The sequence below is a fragment of the Triticum urartu genome, chromosome 6A (assembly GCF_056163025.1).
Source record: "Triticum urartu cultivar PI428250 chromosome 6A, HENAU_Tu73, whole genome shotgun sequence".
Classification (NCBI taxonomy): domain Eukaryota; kingdom Viridiplantae; phylum Streptophyta; class Magnoliopsida; order Poales; family Poaceae; genus Triticum; species Triticum urartu.
Window position 1 is genome coordinate 175532623 of NC_141878.1, and position 10210 is coordinate 175542832.

The following is a 10210-nucleotide window of genomic DNA, read 5'->3' on the forward strand; positions in this document are numbered from 1 at the left end:
GACATAAGGGAAAGTCTCAATGAATTCAACCCATTTAGCATGTCTACGGTTCAGTTTTGCTTGACTTTTAATGTGTTTCAAAGATTCATGATCAGAATGTATAACAAATTCCTTGGGCCATAAATAATGTTGCCATGTTTCTAAGGTCCGAACAAGAGCATATAATTCTTTATCATAAGTAGAATAGTTCAGACTAGGCCCACTCAATTTTTCAGAAAAGTATGCAACAGGTTTTCCATCTTGTAATAACACACCTCCTAATCCAATTCCACTAGCATCACATTCAAGCTCAAAAGTCTTATTGAAATTAGGAAGTTGGAGTAAAGGAGCATGTGTCAACTTATCTTTCAATACCATGAAGGCTTCTTCCTGTGCGGTACCCCAAACAAAAGGCACATCCTTCTTTGTAAGCTCGTTGAGAGGTGCAGCAATGGTGCTGAAATCTCTCACAAAACGCCTATAGAAACCAGTGAGGCCAAGGAAACTCCTCACTTGTGTGACCGTTTTGGGCTGCGGCCAACTCTCAATAGCTTCAATCTTGGCTTTATCAACTTCAATTCCCTGTGGAGTAACAACATAGCCAAGAAAAGATACTCGGTCGGTGCAAAAGGTGCACTTTCCAAGGTTTCCAAACAAACGTGCATCACGTAGAGCAATAAAAACAGCACGTAAATGTTCCAAATGTTCCTCCAAAGATTTGCTATAAATCAATATGTCATCAAAGTAAACTACCACAAATCGTCCAATGAAAGCACGTAAAACTTCGTTCATTAACCTCATGAAAGTACTAGGTGCATTAGTTAACCCAAAAGGCATGACTAACCACTCATATAATCCAAACTTAGTTTTAAATGCTGTTTTCCATTCATCACCCAATTTCATACGAATTTGATGGTATCCACTACGCAAATCAACTTTGGAGAATATTGTAGAGCCACTCAATTCATCAAGCATATCATCTAGCCTAGGAATAGGATGACGATAACGAATAGTAATATTATCAATGCCTCTACAATCAACACACATACGCGACGTACCATCCTTTTTCGTAAAATGATAGGAACAACACAAGGACTAAGGGATTCGCGTATATAACCTTTGTCGAGCAGTTCTTGTACTTGACGCATAATCTCCTTCGTCTCCTCTGGATTAGTACGGTATGGTGCACGGTTGGGTAGCGAAGCACCGGGAATTAAGTCAATTTGATGCTCAATCCCTCGAATAGGTGGTAATCCCGGTGGCACGTCTTGTGGAAAGACGTCAGCGAACTGCTGCAAAATGTTAGTGACAGCAGGGGGCAAAGAGGAAGGCACGTCCTCGAATGAAAATAATGCCTCTTTGCACACAAAAGCATAGCAAACAGATTTGCTAAAATCTAGCTCATCAATATCAGATTTGGTGGCAAGTAAACATGCACTTTTCAATTTAATTTCAGAAACAACAGTAGATGGTTTATTATTAGGCTTCATTTGGTGCTCAAATTCTTTTGCCACAATCTGATTTTCACTCTTATTTGTCTCCTATTTTGCTTTATTAGCTCTATTAATATCATCTTTCAAAATGGAATCAGGAGTCATAGGAAGCAAAGTAATATTTTTATCGTTATGAACAAGAGTATACTGATTGTTTCTACCATGGTGTACAGAATTTTTATCAAATTGCCATGGTCTACCAAGTAATAAGGAACATGCTTGCATAGGTACCACATCACAATCAACATAATCAGCATATGTAGAGATACTAAAATGCACACGAACAGTACGTGTTACCTTAACCTTGCCGCTGTTGTTGAACCATTGGATGTAGTAAGGATGTGGATGTGGTCTTGTGGTGAGAGATAGCTTCTCCACCATCTCCATGCTAGCCAAGTTATTGCAGCTCCCTCCATCTATGATCACACGAACAGAACGTTCCTTCACAACTCCCTTTGTATGGAACAAATTATGCCTCTGATTTTGCTCAGCTTGTGTAACCTGCACACTCAAAACACGTTGAGCAACTAAACATTCATACATGTCAGCATCTTCAGGAGCCATGTATTGCGTCTCATGATCAGAATCGTCTCCACCGTGTTCTTCACGTGTAATAAGAGCCAAAGTCTCCTCATCATAGTCACTAGCGGACTCATACCCACCATTCTCAGTAACAATCATCACACGCTTAGATGGGCATTCTCTCGCATAATGACCTCCACCCTTGCAACGTCGACAAATAATATCATGTGTTTGCCCTGTTGATGCCATGGATGAAGAAGAGCTCTTTGCAGGCCCAGAAGGTGTGCTCTTGGTAGATAGTGGTGATTGTGCCTCCTTTATTGTATCACGGTTGGAGGTGGCAGCCGACGGAGGCGCCGGTGTAGCAGAACGTGTGGAAGTAGATGATGCACGTGGTGTCCATGATGAAGGTCGACCTGCAGAAAAGTTAATCCGCGCCAATGCCTGTCGATCCTGCACTTCACGTTCAGCTTTACAAGCAAGATGGAATAAACGAGTGATATTAGTATACTCCTTATACTCTAGAATCGTCTGAATCTCTCTATTTAATCCACCCATAAGACGTGCAAGCATAGCTTCATTCTCCTCAACAATACCACATCTAATCATGCCAGTTTGTAATTCCTGATAATATTCTTCTACAGAATTTTTTCCCTGTCTTAAGCGCTGCAATTTTTGAAGTAATTCACGTTGATAATATGGTAGAACCCAACGAGTACGCATAGCAGTTTTCAAAGCAGCCCAAGTAGCCGGAATAGGATATAATCTACAATGCTTAGACCACCAAACACATGCAAAACTAGTGAATGCACAAACAGCAGCAGGAACACGTCTCTCCTCGGGATATTGTAAACATGTAAATCGTTGTTCAGTTTCTAACTCCCAAGTAAGATATATATCAGGAACATATCTACCCTCAAATGGTGGAATATTCAATTTTAGTTTAGGGAGATGGTCATGATCTCGTACCTGAGGGTGAGCCCTACCATTACCATTATTTGCATGTGGACGACCTGGTGGTTGCTGTGCTGGTGGTGGCACGTAGTTTTGATTTTGATCAACCTCATCCTCATAATCTCCCACATAATCATCCTCCTCCACATCAGCAGGAGGAGCCACAGAAGTATCAACAGCAGCACCAGCAGTTTGGCCCGACAGAAGAGGGACACGGCTCGCTCGGTGGAGGGCTGTTTCCCGACGTGGAGGTAGTCGATGTTGTTGCTGTTGTTGCAGAGGTGCGGCAGGAGCAGCCGGTGGTGGTGGTGGAAAACGCGAAAGCAATTCAGCAAACTTGTTATCGAGCTTTGTTTCAAACGTCTTCTCCATGCCATCTATCTTCTCCATGGCCTCTTTCAAATATGTTTATCACATCTTGCACATGTCCACTCATCATTTGCTGAAACGTATCATGAAGCTCCTTGTTCGTCAAGTTCTCCCAGTCAGTCTCGTCGGCTTGTGATACTGACATGGTTAGCAGCAATAGAAACACACAAGAATATGATCCTACAGACTACTAACAAGTGGTGGTGGTGGCGGTGTCACAAATCCGTCAAGCAAAACTCAAATTTCTTACCAGTTCTTACCCAGCAGCAGACGGTGATCGGCAACCGTTGTAGTCAAAACTCTCAAAAGTTTGGATAGAGCGATTGCCAGGGAGAGTCAAACGCACGACGTAGATGTATGTGGAGCTGGGAAGGCTTATAGTATGGTAGCAAAAAGGGTCAGCAATAATCAATTCAGAGATGCAAAGTTGAATAAACGCTCAACGACGGTACTGTGCTGGTCCTAGGCTAGACCGTGCTAGAGACGCGAGCCTAGAACACTAACAAAATCACGGCGCTGCACGTAAATAAGGGAAAAGCACACTCTGGAACTCTTTTTTTTCGTTCTTTTTTTTGCGCTCTTTTTTTTTGCGCTCTTTTTTTTGCGAAAAATCACTATAATGACGAGTGTCTCAAAACTCTTCCCTCGTCAAACTGATAGGATGGCCACGAAATTTTTTTTTCACTTTTTTTTCGGAAATCAGGACAGCGACGACGAAAAAGTGCGACAAAAAATCACTATGATGGCACGTGGCTCAAAAGACTCAGAAAAGCCTAAAAATAGGATAGGGAAAAAAAATTTGCCCGTAAAAATTTTGGCCTAAAAACTGCCCGGGGGTCTCCAGACTCTTTTTTTTTCGAGACCTACGCAGGCAAGGAAACACGAATCAGAATTTAGATTGATCTCAAGAACAAATCTAATATGAGAAGAACTCGGATTGGTGGTGGATATATGGTTGTGGTATATGGCAGCGGTGGTGGTATATGGATACAGATTGGTGGTGGTATATGGATACGGATTGGTGGTGGTATATGGATATGGATTCAGAGCGGTGGAGGATAAGCAAAAGTGGTAGATGGGCGATGATGATGGTGCGGCGGCGGCGTGACAACTTATGACCAGAACTCGAAACTCTAAAAGATTAGACTCTAAGATCAGCAACTTGACACGACGATGCAACCGCAAATTCAACAAAGCAAAAACCCTAAAAAGATTATGCAAAGGCTCAGATTGATTCGGATATGATGAACTAACCCTAATTTTTTTTCTGGCTTTTTCGTGGACTGTAGGTATGAAGAACAGACTCGATCTAATCTACGAAAAACTGTAAAATCTCACCGAGCAATTTGGAAATTTGATACCACTTGATAGAGGCTAAGGTGTCCCGATGTTTCGATGAGATGGTGGCTATCATTTTCTGTGGGAGTCGACCTTGACGATCCGACTACGAACGTGCGAGACGTCGCGCCTTAGCAATCGCTAAACCAACTTCCAAGGGTTATTGACCACGCCGGAGCACGATCAACCTGACCACGAGGGTCTGTTTCCTGCGAGCAAACGAAGAACAAGCAAGAAACTGAGATTGCAATCAGGATATTGCGAATATAAGATGAAAGCTTTATTGATCAAGGTGGGGTTCTGTGACGTCTTGGTCTGATTGTTGGACACAAACGAAGTACGCGAAGTTGCAGCTATGGCGAACTTTTAATCTAAACAAAACCCAAAGTCTAAACGACGCCCTAAAGGCTGTATATATGGAGGAAGAGGGGGGAATTTCGTGGCCCTTGAGGGTGGGGTCCGAAACCAACCCTAACTCTTGTTTCCCCACACATACGGACTCTAAAAATAGCCCATACTTAAGTATTTCGAAATTACATGGGCCTGGCCCATTAATAAGGTGACGCAGCACCTAGAATAGTCTATAGACGAATATTATAAAGTGGCATCTTGTATATTTCGTCCAAGCCTTCATTCACTTCTTATGGCGGCTTCAAAGTCCTGAAATCATCAGTTGTAACTCCGTTCTTGATCCCCTTGCGCATGCCATCAAATCCATGCGTGTTCTTGCTCCAATGTTCATCCTTCTCCAAGCTAGGCCCTTCATTTGTAAGCAAAACAAATGTATCCAATTTAGGCAGCATCATAATCTCATGAACATTAGAATCATTATCAAGAAACGAAAGTACCTAGTAATTTAATTGGCGTGCGCGAGCTCTAGTATTTGGTCCAGTATATGTAACAGTAGGGGCTGTGGGTGTAACAATGGTATTGATATCCTCATCAATTTATCTTTTCATGAAAATGATTGTAGTCCGTGGCAACGCACGGGCAGTCAACTAGTAGCCTTATGATTAGGATCGCTTAATTTAATCTAACCATAAGATTACACCGAGCCTCGGCGAAAACTACGTTTAGCAATTTTGCCGGGCGGACGAAAACTCTGCCGCCCGCATTTGTTCGGTTACCAGGTAAAAAAAAAGGCACGATACAATACACGGGAAACAACACGATCGGGGCGACGGCGCATCTTTAGGAGACGATCGGTATGAGAGGAGAGGAGAAGGAGAGGTCTGGCGGCGGCTAAAGAGGTGCTCGCCGGCGCGCACAGTTGGATCGGGGCGCTTCCACCGCGACGCCCCCATCCCAAAAGATCCGGCGCTCCCCGCCGCCTGCCCACCTACCCACGCGACGCTACCACTCCCCTCCACCTCCCCACGCGACGCCGCCAGCCCCAAGGGCGCCCACCCCGTCGCCCGGTCGCTGCACCAGCGCCTCCCGGTCGCCCTCGCCGGCCCTCCCCGCCGGCCCCACGTCGTACCCGTCGTCTCCTCAATCCGTAGCCAGGGGACACGCCAGCGCCCTCCCAGTGGCCCTCGCCGTCCCTCCCCGCCGTCTCCCCAATCCACAGCCAGGGGACACGCCAAGAACCTTCAGTCATGAGGCCGTCGCGCGGGAGGTCTTCCATCTCAGTTTTGTTTTATTTACGGTATTTCCCCAATGATGTGCTACTTCAACTTTTGTTCCAGTGCTCCTCAAATTGATGTAACTAAGAGAATGTCCTGGATCACCGTGTTAGATTCTGAAGTTTATCGTCATCTACCCATCGTTCTGGGTTTCATTTGTAATTTTTCAGCGATGCACAAGTTTATAGTCATCAGGCAGTCCTTAATTTTAAGATGATATCAACATTTATATTCTTGATTACAGGGTGTTGTCAACAATTTCATCACACTCACTGCTTGACCACAGAGGTAGTTGCCGCCTGCAGCCATTCACATGCCGTCACCTGCATCTCCTCTGTGCGTTCCCGTCTCTCCATGCCGCACGAGGATGCAGTCATCACATCCTTGAGTAGGTAATTTATCAATTGATAACTTTTCTCCCTGCTATGACTTGCATCTTTCTACCTTGCTTCAAATTTAATTTGATTGGGGTCTGTTTGATTCAATGTCAAATGAAGATCAACTTTATCTCTGATTGATTCATGCAAGTGGAAGCTGAATTATATTCTGAAGATTCTGATTATTACTTGCAAGTTATATTCTAACACATTGTCCTTGGTTTAACAACTTGCAAGTGTTTCTTGTAGTGGTTTTAACCCCATAATAAAGGACTTGCAGGTGGACATCTGCTATAAATAATCAGGTACTTCTTTCTCATTATCAAATTCAAATGCTCAGTGAAACTATCCAATGGATGAACTGGTTGTTTAACACTGAATCATCAACACTTTATTCTCTTCTTTTCTCCTCTTCCATTCACCGCAACATCTGCAGTGCATGCTTGTTACTTATCTCTTCTCTGAGTGCTTGAACATAAATACTGAGAAAACCAAATTCTCTATGGGCATGAATAATCTTTCGATTCATACATAAAAATCAAAATGTGGTTCCAGAGGTCGGGGGTAATCCTCCTTTTCTAAAAAAAAAGTTCCGGGAGGTATGGCGTGATTTCTCTGCTGGTATGTGTGTGTGTTGCTTGTTTGTCTGCTGCCGGGAGGATTGCACAGTGCCGATGCCGGGAGCCAGGGGTCATCGGAAAATTGAGATGCCGAAGTCGATCACTCAAAACGAGCCTTACTTGGCAGTGACTGAATCCTCCACAAATTATTTGATGACATTGAGCCTTGCTTGGCATTGACTGAATCCAACAGTGGCGAGCTTGTATCCCAGACAACCTCTTCGTCTTGATTTTTTAGAAGCTAACTCACTTCAAAAGGAGGCCTGGATTACCTTATATTCAGCATTGGTCACATAGAATAGATTTTTTTTTATGATGAAGAAGTTTGACAGGAACCTATCCGAGAATCATGCTGGTTTGTGCACTGCAGTTTGCACGAGGTTCAGACGTGTGGCCAGCTGGGCACCGCCTATATATCTAAACCTGAAAAAAGCTTACTATATAGATTGGCAGAATAAAATAAAATTCATAAATCACTTTAGTTTTCACTAACGCAGCTAGGGCCAGCACCCACTATCAAAAGAGACAGCCTCAACAACGGACAGGGTGGCGGAGTAGTCACATTCCCACCATACATATACTACTAGCTATACTTCTGGAGCAAATTCTTTGTCGTAGTCATCAGGCTGCGGATGTCGTTGCCGGGATACACGCTCTCCAAGGTCTCCGGCCATATAGGCCCATGAGGGATGCAGGGCATGTTACTCTATGCAGCATCATGACCACAATGGTGCCTTGGTTTTGAAAATACTATTTGAATGGCATCACAACATTTAGTACACACCTGAGACGTGCGTTACACATGGTCAATTTTTCATGATTTATTGTTGTTGCTGTTTCCCACAAGGTACTTGATAAAAATGATTGGCGTGTGGCGCTCTTCAATGACTTGTTCTCTTTTGAAGAGCAAGCAGAGAGAGCATGAGAGCGCCGTGATTCTCCAAATTCCTGCTCACTTCTATATCCATATATTTGTTTTATCTGGTTTTTTTGACTTATTTTATTATCTTGTGTGCTACATAAGAGGTGTCTTTGTGGAGCTTAAGAACAATTTATTTGGTTGGAGCAAACTAATATTGTATTGCAAAGGGCCGGACAGCCAACCAGCTACAAAGGGACTGCCCAATTTTATCCATGTGTTGGACTAGATGATATTTGATGATTTGAACCTTGCAATGATAGGGTTTCCACAACACTATGTATGATCTAAACAATGGCTGAAAATATTTATTGGAGCATTTATTTCAAACAACTTTGTTAAAAGATATTTCTAATATTTTAGTGGATGCGATATATTTTAGATAGTAGTACTGCTTTAATGTGGTGTGGTACAGAGTTTGCCTTCTGTTATAAACTTCACACGCTTTGAAAGCAAGATCATGTTGTACAGGCGTGCAGTTGTGAGAAATACAGTGGATGGCTCCATATGAGTTCTCTAGCCCTCTAGAATTATGGAGTCAGGTGCAGACTCCGCTGATGACGACGATGGTTCAGTAGAGATAGGCTTGCTCTGTATTACATAACTATGTTCTGTTAGTCAAGTGTCATTCTGATGCAGGAGGCAGACGCTTCAAAATCATCTGCGGAGTAAGCGATAGGAGGCCGCTGTGCAACAAAAGGTCATGTATAGACCAATGCCGTTGGTACAAAATCTCGATCACAGCGTCCCATATCGTGATCGCACATCAGAGCTAGCCTACCAATGTCAGATGGCATCGGTTTTACTACAGGGATGTGGGTCATCGGCCATGACAAAAGATGGGATACAAATATTATGGATAAAAGATGGCAGCATAAACTTTGCAATTTTATGATATGTTATCTGGAAGATTTTTGCCATGCGGTGGTCCAATGATTCTGGCTATATGCACTGGAGTTTAATCCATGTATGTGAACTAATTAGATATCTATCTATGTGAATTTGGAGACACATACTCCCTCCGTTCGGAATTACTTGCCGCAGAAATGGATGTATCTAGATGTATTTTAGTTCTAGATATATTCATTTCTGAGACAAGTAATTCCGAACGGAGGAAGTATGTGTTTGAGATGATTTGAGAGTTAAACAAACTTTAAGTGAGGATCTTTATAGGTGAGTCCCTATACATACATTGATGGGAAATATTTTAGGGGATCTATGAGAGTTTCTCTAATCGCGGTTCATAATTCCTCGGAAATCCTCCGAACCATACCTGTTTACGGTAAACAACATATTTTGTTACTCTTTTAGTTATCTTTTAATAAATTTTCTTTATTAGATTCAACTTCATCACTAAACCAAGTTCTGCTCATGACAGCCACACGACAAGAGCCGGCAAGGAGGTAGAGTTCACGAAGTACATGTTTGACCGCGACAACTCCCAAGCATGTGTATCCGTACCTGATGACGAGGTGACCAGGTGAATACCACTCATGAGATGTGCGAACTTGGGATGAGGATAAGTAGAACACATATTAGTCGCAAGCGGGCGTAAGAATTTTGTTTCCGTTGCAACTCACGACCACATTTACTCGATTAAACATAAATAGAATATTTTTATATTTGAGAGACGTGCATATACTTACTAGTTAGTCTTAAACGTGATAATTGTTAGGATTTAATTAATTCTATTAATCCCTATTTTTCCTAAAGGAGGCGGTTACCTCATGTCCCTTCGGAGACAGTCCTTCAGGGACTATATATATGTAACCTGTCATCAATGAGAACAAGGATTCACTTTTACTTTCCGGTCTCCCGTCTCTCTCGTTTTATCTCAACACGTTATTAGCACGCTCTACCACCGAGAGAGATTTCCTTCGCCCCAAAGCGGCGGTTACAGAGACGCCTGAACAACGACGGTTGTGGGTTGTGTGCATGGTGGCGGCAGTCCACGGACAGCGCTCGGCGACTGACGGCGGAGCCAAGACCCTGCATCGACTGCAATGCAGCGCGC

The 10210-nt window shown here is 43.2% G+C and overlaps 1 long non-coding RNA gene across 2 annotated transcripts; it reads left to right on the forward strand.

Annotated features, from left to right (window-relative positions):
• Positions 1–5786: 5786 nt before the first annotated feature.
• On the forward strand, positions 5787–10004 carry LOC125517606 (uncharacterized). 2 transcript variants are annotated; one of them, XR_007287699.2, is made up of 5 exons: positions 5787–6303; positions 6525–6672; positions 6907–9163; positions 9370–9478; positions 9575–10004. It is a non-coding gene; the product is annotated as an uncharacterized LOC125517606 (long non-coding RNA). The 2 variants fall into 2 exon arrangements; XR_007287698.2 differs by having other exon boundaries at positions 6907–9478.
• The last annotated feature ends 206 nt before the right edge of the window (positions 10005–10210 follow it).